The 16165-nt window shown below is 40.2% G+C and overlaps 1 long non-coding RNA gene across 2 annotated transcripts; it reads left to right on the top strand.

Moving 5' to 3' along the window:
- Positions 1–8919: 8919 nt before the first annotated feature.
- LOC106306438 lies at positions 8920–11747 on the top strand. 2 transcript variants are annotated; one of them, XR_001263144.1, is made up of 6 exons: positions 8920–9323; positions 9458–9537; positions 10325–10367; positions 10507–10639; positions 10738–10957; positions 11048–11747. It is a non-coding gene; the product is annotated as an uncharacterized LOC106306438 (long non-coding RNA). The 2 variants fall into 2 exon arrangements; XR_001263145.1 differs by lacking the exon at positions 10325–10367 and having other exon boundaries at positions 8921–9323; positions 11048–11746.
- The last annotated feature ends 4418 nt before the right edge of the window (positions 11748–16165 follow it).

Genomic DNA, 16165 nt, shown 5'->3' with positions numbered 1-16165 from the left:
GGTGCCAAAATTACTGTTAATCTCTCTCGCTGTTAATTTTATCAAATCTTATCATTACAAAACAATATTGTATTTCCTCTTTTCTGATTCGCGGGATATTTATGATACAGTAGTTGATTCCTTTAAGGGCAAATCTCCAAAATATCACATTTCTAAGTTTATATCACAAAAATAGCACCCGAAAACTAAAATGACCAAAATAGCATTTTATCTTTTGAAAATTTTAATTTTTTTATTTTTCAAAATTTGAAATCTTATCCCCAAAACCTCATTTCTCAACTCTAAACCCTAAACTCTAAACCTTAAACCCTAAACCCTAAATGCTAAACCCTACCCTTTAACTCTAAACCCTAAGTTTGTGACTTTTGATAAAACATTAAGTGCTATTTTTGTGACTTTTGACCTTGAATGCTAGTTTGGGAACAAAAACTTGATTTAGTGCTATTTTTGTTTTTTCTCTTCCTTTAATCTCGCCGTTAATTTATCATATTTACCTTCTAGACCAATATTTTATTCGAATTCGGATTCGATACATGTAGTTTGATGGTCAGGTTCCGTTTTACTGGTTGACGACACTAGGCCTGGAATTTTGACCCGAACCAAACGACCGATATTACTGGTTTTGACTAGGAATATAAGTTTGGTTCCGTAATTTTTTTTTAATTGGTCAATTATAAACTGCAATTAGGCATGGACTTAATATCGAATATCCCTTATTAAGTCCGAGTTCTGATCCGGATAGTGATTTTACGGATCTGGATACTGAAATTTAAGATCATGATATCCGGATCTGAATCGGCCTTTTATATAATTTAAAAATATTAAAAGTATAATAATATTTATATATGTATATTATGAATAATAAATAAAATTTAAATTTTATTAAATTTCAATAATTTTCAATTTTCAGCAATAATAATTTTAAATAGTAACTAAATTATTAATTTGTTAGTTTTAATTTAATTTAAAAAATTTAAACTTCTTTTTGAAAAAAAAACTGAATTCAGATACCGTGATTATTCGGATTTTAGTATGTGTATATTAACTTCAAATATCTTGAAGGTCCGGATCCAGAACCGGATAGCATTTTTACGGATCCGGATCCGAATAGCAATTTTAAGAATTCCGGATTTTTATATTATTCTTTATTTGTATAATTAAATCTTCACAATCATACATTATCTAACCTCTTCTTTTACCTAATAAAATATCCCAAAATTGATTGTCTGTCTACTTAGTCATCGGTAGTCGTATCAAAATCTACCTAGCCTCTGTTATTTTTCTTTTACAAATTATCAGTCCAACGTCCAGATATTTTCATAATCTCTATGGTCTGTTGGGTTTTATTTTGATTGATGAAATATTTGCTAGGTATTGTGAAAGGGGAAACACTATAGATAGATATATAGATACTCCCAACCTAGAGATTCTCTGTGAATCCAAAACAAGGCAAATCAAAGTCTAGAAGACGATCAAAGAGGAAGAAGGATCGACTCGAACAACAAGGATTCGAAGGTGGATGTTAGATGATGATGATTCTAGAGATCAGATTTAGGGTTTGAGAAGATAAATTGTATTTGGTTGATTTCTCCACAAGAGCTAAGCTCGTACATATAGATGAGCTTACCAAGAATACTAAACCAAAGAACTAAACCAAAATGCATAAAGATTAATAATTAAACCAAAGTTGAGTAAACCGGATAGCTAATAGATATTTCTGTCACAATACTCCCTTCTTCAGAATATCCTTGTCCTCAAAGATGAAAAGTTGATGCTCCTTAGAGAAATTCCATGTAATATACTTGATGATGAAATCTTGTAAAATCTTTGATCTGGGGATGCTCTTTCCATTGAACAAGTGCTTTGGTGACAGCTTTGTAGATGAGTTCCTTTGAGTAGATGTTCTCTGTGGTTTTTAACCGACAGCTGAATGTGAAGAACCGAATTCTTGCATTCCTTAGACGTTTTCTAGTTCCATATACCACAGCCATGTCATCAAAATCGATCCAAGAAGATGATTAGTTACCCTTGACTTAAAGCCACCACGTGTCACATGATTTGGATCCTCAAAGCTGCCAAATTCAACTTGCTATAGGTTTACTAAGAACCTTTGCGTGCTCCCTTGTCTGGCCTTTTAGACGATCAAAACCATCTTTCGAAACACCAACATATACATTAATGACAAGAACCACCATATCTGCTTGTTGTTGCTTCTGCTATCGTTGTTGGTACAAAATCCTTGTGTAAAATCAGTCTTTCGAAGCTCTTCTTTACCATTCTGAAGAAATCAGTATATACATGGAGTTTAATGAGCTCGGCTGGTCTTAGCAAGTGGAAAACTTATTCAACAATTAGGCTACTATGTAACCAGTTTCCCTTGACTACAAAATCAGCTTCATTAGCCTTGTCAAGCAGTGATTTCTCAGTTAGAATCAACAGCCTCATGCCCAGTGCCGGCTCTAGGGGAGGCAAACATGACATATGTCAGGGGCCTAAATTTAATGATGAAAACAGCCTAGATTTTTGTCTATTTTTTATGACAAGGGCCCATAATATTATGGCTAGTTAACTATAATACATAAAAAACAAATTTGTCCATGGGTCCAATATAGTTATAAGCCGGCCATGCTCATGCCTTGTGTTTCATTCCCCCCTTTGTAGCTTGGAACAAGTCTCAAATTCATGAACTCCATCAACATAACAGATTTCAGAACGTGTATGGTCCACCTCACAACTATAATTTAAGGCTCGGTTCCATATAAAATTCAAATGAGCGAAGTGATTGTGACCTGGAAAAATATGAAGTTTGGTACTGAGCTTCTGCAATTCGTGGTGTTGTGTCCTAAAACTAGCCTTGGGAAGTGGTAGCTTGAAATCTGGAGGCCGGGGTAGTGATCCATAGAACAATATAAGTGATGTGTCGTTGAAACCAACTGTTTGATCGGGAAACGGTACGGAACGAGAGAACGTTCAGTTTTTAGATGTGGGCTTAAGCAAAGACGTCTTATTAATGGTCGGAAGAGTGTTTCGTCGGTTACAAGGAAAGGAGATGCGTGAAAAGAAAGGTACCGGAGCCTTGAAGGCTTTACCGGAGAGATACGACAAGGCGAGATAACAAAGGTAAAACCCTAATCTAGCCGCCCAGTGTGTATCAGTGATTTCGGATCCCCCTTACGTTGCCTTTCCTTCCCCTTTTATAGCTGACCTCACGCTCTTCCGTGACCGAGTTTGTGTCGTCTCTGTTTTCGAATGAATGTCTCCTGACCGGATGTCGCGAGGCATCGTTAGGCGCTTTCCCTTTGTCGGGTGGTTTAATAAAATCTCTACCAAACCGGCTTTGGCTTGGTTAGGTTTTCCCTTAACCATTGGTTCTGATCAGGGTTGAGGCCGGTTAAAACGGGAAGTCAAAACGACGCTTCGATTTCTTCGGCGGCTAGGTAACTATTTCTAGGCCCACATAGGCCCATGTAGGCCAAATGATGACGCCTCAGGGAGGCACCCCTTCTTTCCCTATAAATACTCGCTTCCTTCTCATTCTCTCCATTATTCTCCGCACTTCTCAGGTATACTCTCTCTCCTCCTTCTCATTTCTCTCTCTAGGTTGTTGTTGTAACATAGATAGCGATATGTCGTCTGGCGGGAGGTTTTCTCGTAAACAGAGAGGAAAAGAGATCGCAGCCTCCTCTAGTCCTTCGAGAGATGCGACCGAGGCACCGCTTGAAGAATTTGAACGGATCATCACGACGCGATGATGGACACCGGGAATTTAGATCTGTCTCAAAGGATCCTAGTCTCCGAATCTGCGCGTTCGTATCGGCAAGAAGTGAGAGGAAATCCAGATGAGCCACAAGCTTGCGAGAGAGACGGTTCTGGCGGTGTGGGGGACGAAGCTTTCGCTGTTAATTACGTGTCGATGTGCTATTATCCTGGAGGGATCTTTGAGGAACTCCCGGCGATAGCTTCCGAGTTTCTGCGCTCTCCTGATGTGAGTGGTCAAGCTTGGGAGAACGTTACTAAGACTCAGTCAATTCCCAATAGCGTGAAGAAGCTTCTGAGGGAACGTCATGGACTAGGGGTAACTTTCTTGATTCCCTCGGAAAACCAGAGGCCTTAGTCACCGCCAGTTGGGTATTAGTGCGTTTACGAATCCTATTTTCGAGATGACACGAAGCTTTGGTTCCCAATTCCTCGACTAATCACATTGCCCAATTCCTCGACTAATCACATTGTATGCGAGGCACCGAGATGCAGCGATGAGTCGGTTTTTGAATGGTTCGTGGCGTATCGCGGTGGCCCTGATGGTTATGGCCGCTGAAATTGATGTCTCGTTGAACGTTCGTGTCTTCGAGGAGTTGACGTCTGTCTCGTTAGACGACGGGCTTCTGTTGATAAAAATGCGCCCCAGCTACAATGTGATAGGAAGACATCCTAATAAGACGCCGGATTGGCAGAGATCTTATTTCTTTGTTAAATGTGATGACTCTGCCTTCGAAGACTCGCCAGTTGACGACTACCGTGTCTTATGGAACACTTTGCTTGGTAGAACATCTTCGTTAACTTGTACCGTTTCTTCGTATACTAACTGCTTCTCTGGATTAGTTTGCTCTTCTCTCTGAGGGGCTTTTGCTTGAGATTTCTGAATCTTCTTTTCTTTGTTTTTGCTCCAACTCTTATTGTTTTTCGGCTTCTGCGGAGATTCAATCTCGATTTTCCCGCTTTCGATGGATTTGAGGAAGTGTCCGTATAAGACTTTGCAATCCTTCGTATCATGTGATTTGACCTCATGATAGGAACACCATTTACTCGGCTCGACGGCGTTCGAGCTTGTTGGTTCGGGGGAGCTAGACTTTGGCTGGCTGGTATCTTGATCCCAATGATTCCATCCCTTCTCTCGCGCCATTGCGGCGGAACCCGATGGTTCTCCGTCGTCTATAGCATTCATGTAGCCCTTCTTCTGGTTAGGCTTGCCACTTGTGGAATGTTGGCGCGGTTCTTAACGAGCGTCGTTCGGCCGGGCGGGAGTCTGTTTCCCTGCTGCTTCTTTGGCCGCCTTTGCCCTAGTATCCTCCTCCATTCGAATGAAGTTATTGGATCGAGCGATGGCATCCGGTACTGATCTCGTCGGGTTTCGGTAAAGATCAGCCCGAAATGGTGACTTAATGTGGAGGGTGTTCATCAACGACTCCACGGCTATATGGTCTGGTACGTCGACTTTCGAGACAATGGATTTGAACTTTTCCATAAAATCTCTCAAGCTCTGCCCGTTTGCGTGGTTGAGATTCCAAAGATCTGTGGCGGCGGCTTCTTGTCGAGTGAACATGATGTAATTTTTGAGGAAAGCCGTCGAGAGGTCGTGAAAACTATCAACGGAGTTCTCCTGAAGACCGGTGAACCAGTTAAGAGCGATGCCTTCTTGGGTTTCGACGAAAAGTTGACAAAAGCCAGCGTATTTTTCCTCGACAGAGAGGTTCGCGCGTCGCATCGCGATATTGAAGGATGTGACGTGAGCAGAAGGGTCGGATACACCGTCGAAGGTTGGAAGACAAAGCTTTTCCATCTTTCGGAGGCGGACCTTCGTTATCTTTTCGGTGAACGGTGTCCGGAGAGATTCTGCTAGGACTCGCTCGATCTAAGGGGCGGACGTGGTGACATGATGAATCTTGGAGTTTATATCCAGCGCCGACTGTTTCAGCGCGGCGAGCTCGTTTATCGTCTGCGCATTAAGACCTACGGGGGTTTGGGCCACGTCATCATCGGCGACATCTTGGTTGGCAGTCTGCTTTGGTGCTGCACCAGCCGCTCTCTCTGTGTTAAACAGATGTTTTCGGTACTGCACCGTCGAAGCTTCCACGTTCGCAGCGAGGGAGGCTAAGATCTTTGCGAGCGCTGCGATTTGGTCGGTCGCCGCTTTCTGGGCCGCATCTTGCTGCGCAAGGCGCGCCATGATAGTTTCTATTGAAGCGGGTTGGTGTGGTGTCGGAGTCACAGGGAAATACGCCGGCGTTACTTCAGCGGCTTCACGATCTTCTCCAGAGGAAGAGCCGTCGTTACTTGTCGCCATCTTATCGACGTTACTTTGCTAAAGGCCCCACAGTGGGCGCCAACTGTTTGATCGGAAAACGGTACGGAATGAGAGAACGTTCAGATTTTAGATGTGGGCTTAAGCAAAGACGTCTTATTAACGGTCGGAAGAGTGTTTCGTCGGTTACAAGGAAAGGAGATGCGTGAAAAGAAAGGTACCGGAGCCTTAGAGGCTTTACCGGAGAGATACGACAAGGCGAGATAACAAAGGTAAAACCCTAATCTAGCCGCCCAGTGTGTATCAGTGATTTCGGATCCCCCTTACGTTGACTTTCCTTCCCTGTTTATAGCTGACCTCACGCTCTTCCGTGACCTAGTTTGTGTCGTCTATGTGGGCTTTAACTAGCTGGGCCGAGAAGCCCACACTGTCTCGTGGAGTCGTTTCCTCGGGGCGTTTAGTCGAGAAGCCCATCAAAAGCTCTCTCACATTATGCCGAGAGATCGACCCTTCAAGCCGCCGTGCCAAACCGATGCTCCGCTTCATGTGGGCCGGGCCGTCTGTTCTTCGGGCCTTGAGGGTTGGTCGAATTTACCATCTACACCAACATCTCTTAACTTCATGACATTTTCATCTTTGTAGCTCTTAACAAGACAAAGAAATCTGTGTGTCTCAATAAGAGATGTTGAAGTATCGGTAAAATCAGCAGCAAAATCAGATTTTAGTAACATTATTAACCATCTACTGTAACCTTATGTGAACAATGATAATGGGATACAAATTATTCAGTTTAATAGCATAAAACTTGGGTGTCTTAATTTCCCTCTCCCAAAAGGCTGTATGTGCGGTTTTTTCTTCACACCACATATATTAATCAGAAGGCTCCTCTAAGTAGGAGAAACAAAGTTTATATTATAGAGACTAGCTTTTCCCAACAAGTCAGTAGAAACAATAGAAACTCTCGAAATAAACAAAAAAAAGAGCAAGCGATAAAGGAAGAAGATAGATGCTCAGTGTCCTGGTAGATTCCATAAAAATCCACTGAAGGAAGTAGGGCTGGGCAAATAAACCGAACCCGATCCGATAAAAATGAATCCGAACCGATTCGAATCCGACATAAATACCGAATGGATCTTGTTTTTTGGTATTTTGGGTTATGAGTATTATCCGAACCAAACCCGAACCTAAATGGATATCTGATGGAACCCGAAACATTTAAAATCACAAAAAAAACTTCTCCCAAATATGATCTTAATTCTTAATATGTATCCAAAATACTTTAAGGTATTATTGAATTTCTAAAATAATTATCTATTACACGAAGGTTAATGGTGGAATGTGGCGGTTGAAGCCTGAAGTTTATAGATTTTGGTTTTGTTTTCATTGAATAATGTTTCTCATTTCATGAGAACTTATTTTTTGTTTTATGATTTCATTTATCTGGTTTTCTTTCTATCACTAAGTATGTTTATCTTTCGCTTGATTGTGAATGATCACGTTTGATGTTTTTTCTTATTTTTGAATCGATTTTACTTATGTTTTGGCTATTAAAATATGTACAAATCATGTATTTTAAATCCGAAGAACCAATTTCATTTATGTTTTAGTTGCAAAATAGGTACAAATCATGTATTTTAAAACCGAAGAACCGATTGGGACCCGAACCCGAAAGTACAATGGGTTATACCGGTTATTTGGAGATTTACTAACCCCGACCCGAATCCGATAGAACCCCAACCGGTCTCGAACCGAACTTTTATATAACCCGAATGAAGCTGATTTTGATAAACCCGAAAAACCAAAACCCGAATGGATAAAACCGAAATCCGATTGGGACCCCGAATGCCCATGCCTAGAAGGAAGCTTCAAGTTGATTACTGCTAGGAATGGCAATTTGAACCGCGAACCGCGGGTCAGCCCATAGAAGACCCATACGGGGCATGTTTGGGCCGAGATATTCTAGGCCCATTTTGGAGTGTGCCTCGCAGGACAAGGCTCTTGCGGTTTGGGCCATTGCGGGATGGGGCAGAGAAAAACTTATGGGATAGTGAAGACCCGCGTGCTTTTGTTTCTTCTACAGTTTCACCTGAAAAGAAAACGAGAGCAAGCGATGAAGGCGATTCAACTGCAATCTTCACCAACATCCCTTGTTGAGCTCTGGTGACTGCTGTTCAATGTATGGCATTACGGAAAATAGAGCATTACGGAAATAATTTTATGGAATAATGTGGTATTTTGCTTGTAGTTTAATATTTAATTATGTATTTAGAATTATATTTATATTTTAATGTAAGATTTTGTTAATTAATATTGTTGTAATATTTTTATATATGTGTTAGTTATATATAATTTTTTGTGGATTTATATTAACTATGATAAATATAAGGACCATAGTGTAAAATATAAACAATTTTTAAGTTGAGTTTGAAGTTTTGGTTTTGGAAAATAACATCTTGAAACTTTAAATATAGAATTTTGAAAACTTGAAAATATAATTTTTTTTTTGCAGATGTTTCTAAATGAGGTTTAAAAGTCATACAATAGAAGGTTTCAATCTCACATTAACAGATACGTGATGAAAAAAAGAAGACGCTGAACTGGAAGATAAGCACCAAAGATATATATATATATATATATATATATATATATATATATATATATATTTTTGTAAAACTACCAAAGATCTATTATTATAAAGTACAGTTTACTTTTTCCTGGGCCCTCCACGTCGTCTGCCACATCAGAAAGTCGGCTTCTGTCGAGGCGACACGTGTCTCACCCTAAAACACAGCACTTCGTCATCTGGATCACGTCTGGGCTTTAAACTTAAAGCGTATGTTTAGTGGTATGGGCTTTAGATCAAACAGTTTCTTCGGCTCGTAATCCTTATGTGTAGCCCTAATCTATTTTCACGATGTTGTGTGTGTTCTTCGTTCTTCATTGTTCGACGGCGACGGTGATTCTTGCCCTTCCTCACGAATCTGAAATTGAGAGCGTTATTGTTTTTACGTGTTTATCCCCATTAATTCAGATGCCCACTACGAGTTATTCAATGAGTCTTTTAGATCTGAAAGGCGGTGTGATTTCGGTATAAATAGATGTGAGTATACTCCCCGATGGATTTGACATAGCTCAATGTGCTCAGAACTTCAAGCTTTCTGACTCCTCTTTACCGATTCGGTTCAATGATTCAACCAATTTTGACGAGTTAACCGAACCGGTCTCTCCGTTACCTGAAGAAAGATTCCGGATCCGTAACCAAACCGATCTGGTTGGATTATCTAACACGTCACAAAGCTTCCAAGTACGGACATAATTTGTATATATAGATGGTCTTATTATGTATCTGGGATTTATGTTCTATATATTGGTATCGGTTTATCCAAGTAACATACTAATATCGATCTCAATTTCAGTATCACTCTTTCTGTTTGATAGGAATGTGCTCAGAAATTTTAGGAAAGATGAGCACAAAGAAAGATGGTAAAACGGTAAAAGAGGCTCACGAAAAGCTCAAGGTTAATAATATATACATTCATGTTTCCTCACTATTTCCTATGTTTTCCATATTTCACATTTTTACATTCATGTTTCCTCACTATTTCCTATGTTTTCCATATTTCACATTTTTACCGATTTAGTGTACCGTAAATGTTACTTTGAGAACAGAAGGAAAATGAAATGTGATTTGTTACTTTTAGTGCTTATGTCCTCTGTTTTTTTTATGGGTGCCGTAGGCCTGGGACGGATCGGGTATCCGGACAATTTTAAGGTATCCGGATCCGGATCCTTATTCGGCGGATCCATAATTTTACTATCTTTATCCGGATCCGGGGTTCTCGGATATCCGAGTGTCAGATATCCTTCTAAAAATTGTAATATCCGGCGGATATCCGGATCTGGATTTGGATCCTTAAAATAAATAAATAATAATATTAATATATATAAAATATTAACAATAATTTAAAAATATATATATATATATATATAATATTTTTAATTATTTTATGCATAATGTTACAAAATTTACATAAAATTTATATATACTATTATAAAAAGAAAAACATATTAAATAAATTTAATTTTTATATATAGATATTACTATTTTTGAAATAGTTATTAATAAAAATTACGGATCCGGATATCCGGACTAAACAATTAAGATATCCAGATCCGGATCCGGCTTTGACGGATCCAACATTTTACTATCCAGATCCGGATTCGGCCCCTCCGGATATCCGGATTTTTGGATCGGATCCGGATCGAATCCGGATCTCGGATAAAAGTCTCAGGCCCTGGGTACAGGGAACTGATGCATATTGTTTTTGTTCAATATTTGGAGGTTAAGGTATAGCTTCTTTCTCGGTATTGTACTAATATATTCTTTAGAATATAAACACCCATTTACTCAGCATTATATTGTTCCTTTTTAAAGTGGGTTCTCTTTTTTTAATGGTGGTTTTGATAAGTTCATGCTATTTATACAGGGTAATAGGATAAGCTCCAATGGAATAAAAGAAAACAATTCAAATTCTCTGAGTGGCTCCACTTCTGTGAATGTTGATTCAACAGCAAATACATCCAGCACATTGTCACCACTTTGTGAAGATGCTGATTCTGGTATATATAGTTATCGTTAGCTTTATGTCTGTTTAGGGACATAGTTCTATTTACAGGCTACCTTGCTTTACTAAAAGTTTTGCCTCTTCCCTTTCTAGGAAACCAAGATGGTTGGATTCATAGGAATAGAGTAAAAGAAATCGACTCCAAAGATTAGTGGGTGTCCCAGCATTAGATGCTTCCTTTGAGAATCAATTGGCAAGATACCAGAACCTACCTTATAATCCTCTGTTGACTCAGACAAATCCTTCTAATGCTGGATTAATGTCCGTGGAAGGGCATCTCAGAAGCCCTCTTCAAAACCAAGTAAATTGGCAGGTATTGTATCTTAACTTATCTAATATAAAAGTAGATTATATGTGAGAGAGGATCAGCATTGATTCACAGAAGATTCTCCTCTCTCTGTAGATTCCAGTTCAGGACAGCTTGCCACTGCAAAAATGGCCCATGAACTACCATGGTACTGACATGGCCTTACATGAGAATTTCCGGACGTTTTCGAGTCTTGTCGGCAGTCAAAACCAGCAGCAGCCTATTGGGAGTAGTTTTCAAGCTCTGTTTTCAAGGACCTGGACCTCCAGACTCATACAGTTTTCCCATTGCTCTCTATCAACCGCTTCCATAATCTTATGGATCGATTTGTCTTGCTAGCGGTAACGTCCAAGCACACTACGTGCAAGGAATTCATGAATATTTTTGAAACGATAACGCAATCGATGGCATGTACCATTTACGATTATCGGCAGATGTTTATTATGCAGATGGTGTTTACTTATACCCATCATCATGTTGTGTAGAGGTGAGCAAGCTGTCGGTCGTGCCTACCTCAACATGCCTGGCTGGAGGGAGTCTCCAACTAAATTAGACGGATGCGGAAGGCGAATTAAAACTTCGCTTCATGGTATTGCTGTTGCGAGACTCCTGGTTTACACGACGACTTACCAAGAGACAAGAGCTGCTTAGTAATATTGGTCGAAGATGGAGCTATGCTTTTACTTTAGACAGATGCAGAAATTTAATATTTAACGTATTTAGACAGTCCATTGCCTATTAGATGGAAATTAGAAGACTTTTTATTCTAAGTTTCAACAACTAGAACCTTATTTTATAGCAAAAAAAATATTCGAATAGAGACATGTTAAAATAGGCAATTTGACCAAAAAAAAAAAGAGACATGTTAAAATTATCAATAAATTTAATTTTAAAACATACAAATAATTTACTAAACATTTATTATACATAGGATAATAAACATGTTCATCTTATAATATTTATAAAAATGTTACTAATTCTTAATGTGAAGAATAAAATTATAAAATTATCCAAACATTTATTAAAACATACAAATAATTTATTATACATAGGATAAAATAATCATAATGTTACTAACTCATCTTATAATATTTATAAATTATAAAATTTATATTAAATATTTACTCTAACTATTTAAACTATTTTTCAAATTATCATCCCGCCTGTATTTCTAATAATAAAGATAGACGGTTCTTCGCTGCCTTGGGGAGTTGAAGCTTTGGAGCCGACTCTTTAGCTGCAGGATCACCATCAATACACACACTAAAACGGAACTCAATAATGGGGATGTAGCTCAGATGGTAGAGTGCTCGCTTAGCATGCGTGAGGTACGGGGATAGATGAAAGATCAAACGGATACCAAAGTATAAGAACTGAAACACTTTTCAAGAACACAACTTGTTTTATTAAGAATCTTTTAGACAATCTTACAAGACCTGTCTAATCCGACTTAAACAACGTCAACACTGACTTGTTGCGGACCAATCCTTAATCTATCCAACCACTCAACTGGTGATCGAACTACACCAATTGTTACACCACGAGCCAGTGTAGAATAGCCTCTTGCACTGCTCTTTTCAATCTCTAAAACCCCAACCTAGAACTTCCTATCTAGTCACAGTTATATACTCTGTTACATAATATTCTCTTCTCCTAATATTATGCTAACAGCAGATCTTCTCAAGCTTATCACCACAGCAAAGATCTTCTAAGTCGATGTCTCCACGTCATCAACTCATAACCACTTTGAACCGGTATCTCACATACCGAATGAGCCATGTAGCACATGCTCTGTTTTGCATTGAACCAGCTCCTTTCCTGGAGCTAACATTCTCCCCCTTTTTATCTGAATGTGACACGCTATGCTACCTGCAAAACCACTGTTGAACAGGAGATATGCTAGGGTTGAAAAATAGACCCAACAATCCATTCAAAACATGAATTCAATCCGGATAATAGTCTTTGATACAACCCTAGAATATTAACCAGCCTGGAACACAACTTAAAACCACAATCGAGAAGTTCACCCTAAACACCAAAATACATCCAATAAGCTCATTGTCTCCCGATCAATTATGAGACAAATCAAACATATGAAAATTTGAGCCTATAGATGAATCGACTACATATAACGTTCCCTCAGTCACTTCCACCATCACTGTCTTCATTCTGCTGCTGATGTGGGTATTCTCCCCCTGCATAGATGCACATTAAGATAAAAATCACATTAGTACTGATGTAACATTAGTTATTCCAACTCCTCAAGACCATCTTACTCCTAAGACGCATTCTGATGGCCTTGAGACCGGCTATAGCATGCTCAATGTCTTCTTCAAGGTTAGGTGATCTAGACTCGGCTCCAGACCCTAAGCCTGCCTTCTTATCTTTGACCACTTTCTTTGGCATGCCAGTGAATTCCTCATCGTCAGAGTCCGGAGGAACGTTACGTTGGAAAAGCAACACCTGCTGAATTAGGTTGGGGAAGATGATTCTTCGAGTGCGTTCAGTTCTCGTGTTCTCAGCCATTGTCATGATCTGGTTGTAGACAAGCTTTCCGAAGTCGAACTTGCGGTCATGGTAGAGCATGTAGATGAATCGAAGACGTTCTGGGTTCATGGTTGTGTAGCTTGTGGTTGGAATCCAGTTAGCACAAACAAGTTTGTACAACACTTGATTTATGGGAGTGAGAAACTTGGAGCTCATATCTTCCCAGCGCCGGATTCGCTTGTTTGTCAGAAACGTACACACTCGATCCATGTTATAGGTTGACCAGTCAGGATCCTCCTCACATGATGGAATGAGATACAGAGAGTTGATCAGGCTTGGAGAGAAGTTAATAAGTGAGCCTTTAACATAGACTGCAACTCCATCTCCTCGGGGCTCGGCATCCACCAGATTTGCGATGAACTGTCTTATCACGCATGGTTTGAAGGGGTCAGAGTCAATGACCGTGTAAATCATCCCTGAGTCCACAATCACCTTCTTGACATCTTGAAGATTCTCTTTGTCTAAGGGGAGACGATACTGAACAAGAAACTTCCTGTTCTTCAGATCCCGATACCTTTCAGTCGCTTCCACCGTAGCAAAGCGAGAGTTGATTGGTGCCTTGGACGGTCGGAGAAGCGCAGGGTTGGCTTGAATCAGGATCTGAAACTCTTGGCGACTCTCCTCGTATCTTGGTCCTTTTGGAAGAAACTCGTCCGGTTGTTCATCTTGAGGATTGTCAGAGGCAGCATCTTCCAGAGATGCGTCAGATTCGTCATCATCTGTGTTGTCCTCAGAGAGAGATTCAACCTCAGGTTCCGGGGGTGGCGGAGTAGCTGGCGTGGGACGGCGGAGACGTTTGCGAGAGGACTTCCGCTGACACGACGACGAATCTGGGTTGATCGGGGATGTCAGAGGACTTTGAGTCTCCAGTGATTGTTTCAATCGTGAGCTTCTCCGAGGTTGCATGTTGCTCGTTGGGATGAGAGCGAGCTTTGGGGTTTCACGGTTTGGAGTGTGGCACATCAGCTGAAAACCCTTAGTGGTTAAGTAGCTTCACTTTCAGCTTGCTTTGGCCCATCACACTGACCCATTAGCTTGTTTCACAAATGACATTTAAGCCCAATATTCACTTTTACGCTAAGGAATCCTAATGCACTTCTAAGCAAGACACATATGTAGAGAGTAATAAGAACTGGTTCCTGTGATCATCAAGACATGATTGTTGAGGATTTATCAAGTACAATATATATACAGACGTTCAATGTCCTATGGGAATTGGTACGGCTAGCTCAGACAGGTTCAGACACACTCAAGTCAAAAATAAGCGAATGAAAAGCAATGATTCAACTCCAATCTGTAGCTTGCTCAGCCGAGTAGCTGACACAGATTAGTTCACTAGAAGTTTTGCTGAAGACTAGATCAGTCGCTTAGCTTAGTCACATTTTAGTAGCACTTCACGCAGCATTGTGCTCCCATCTCTGCTTCTACAATGGGAACCTATAAGGCCTTTTTCCCTCTTTTTTTTTCTTTTTCCAAAATCATAGTCTTAGTAGGGCAAAGAGCATCACAGATGCAGAGTGTTGTGGCACCCTGATCCAAGATGAATGTCGCACTAATCTCTGATTTTGCCTAATCTGAACAGTGATCGTCTTAGATACAGAGTGTTGTGACACCCTGCTCCAGAACGAGTGTTCTTCCTTTTAGGCATTTCACACGGTTATTTTAGAATGTTGCACTTTGTCTGACGTTTCCGTGTTTCTTGACTCAATCCAGACAGTGATCAATGCTCAGAACAGAATGTTTTAGTATCCTGATCCAAGATGAGTGTCCTTCACCTTAGAGTCCCGTGACTAAGGTAGCTAAGAACAGCTCAGATTATGACTTCTAACAAATTGTTGATACAAGGTTTTGAGAGGAGTGACTATAAGTGAGCTTACTTCTACCTGAGCTTATCTACCCCCTAGAACATTATGGGTGATGTGATTATAGGTCGACAATTCCCAACGCCTTTCTGAGTCCCAGAAAAGTGTTGAAGACGAGAGGTTTAGTGAAGATCTCTGCTAATTGTTTTTCAGATGAGACATGTTCAATGATCACAAGTTTCAGTTCTACCAACTCTCTCACAAAGTGGTGTCTGATGTCGACATGCTTTGTGCGAGAGTGTTGCACAGGATTCTTATTCAAGTTAATGGCACTCATGTTGTCACAATGAACTAGCATAGGGTCGGAGACATACCCGTAGTCAACAAGCATTTGTCGCATCCACAGGAGTTGAGTGCAGTAGCTTCCTAAGGCTATGTATTCAGCCTCAGCTGTTGACAGAGAGACGCAGTTAATATTCCATCGTCCATTTGCTTGATTTGTAGACCAAGAAAGTATGTTAACTCACCTACCATGCTCATCTCGAATTCCTTAGTCATGGTTTTCACAAACTCCTTGACAAGGTACTTGGATGTGCTCCCAAATATGATGTCATCAACGTAGACTTGGATCACCAGGATATGCGAGTCTGTTTCCTGGATGAACAACGTCTTGTCAACACCTCCTCTCTTAAAACCTGTCTCGGTCAGGAATTGAGTTAGTCTCTCATACCATGCCCTCGGAGCTTGCTTCAGGCCATAGAGTGCTTTTTTTAGTTTGTACACATGATCCGGGAAGTGAGGATCCTCAAATCCTTTTGACTGTGTTACGTACACTTCTTCCTGGAGCACTCCATTTAGGAACGCA

This window comes from Brassica oleracea, chromosome C7 (assembly GCF_000695525.1).
Source record: "Brassica oleracea var. oleracea cultivar TO1000 chromosome C7, BOL, whole genome shotgun sequence".
NCBI lineage: Eukaryota > Viridiplantae > Streptophyta > Magnoliopsida > Brassicales > Brassicaceae > Brassica > Brassica oleracea.
Note: the sequence above shows the minus strand (reverse complement) of the source record. Positions and strands in the feature narration are given on the sequence as shown.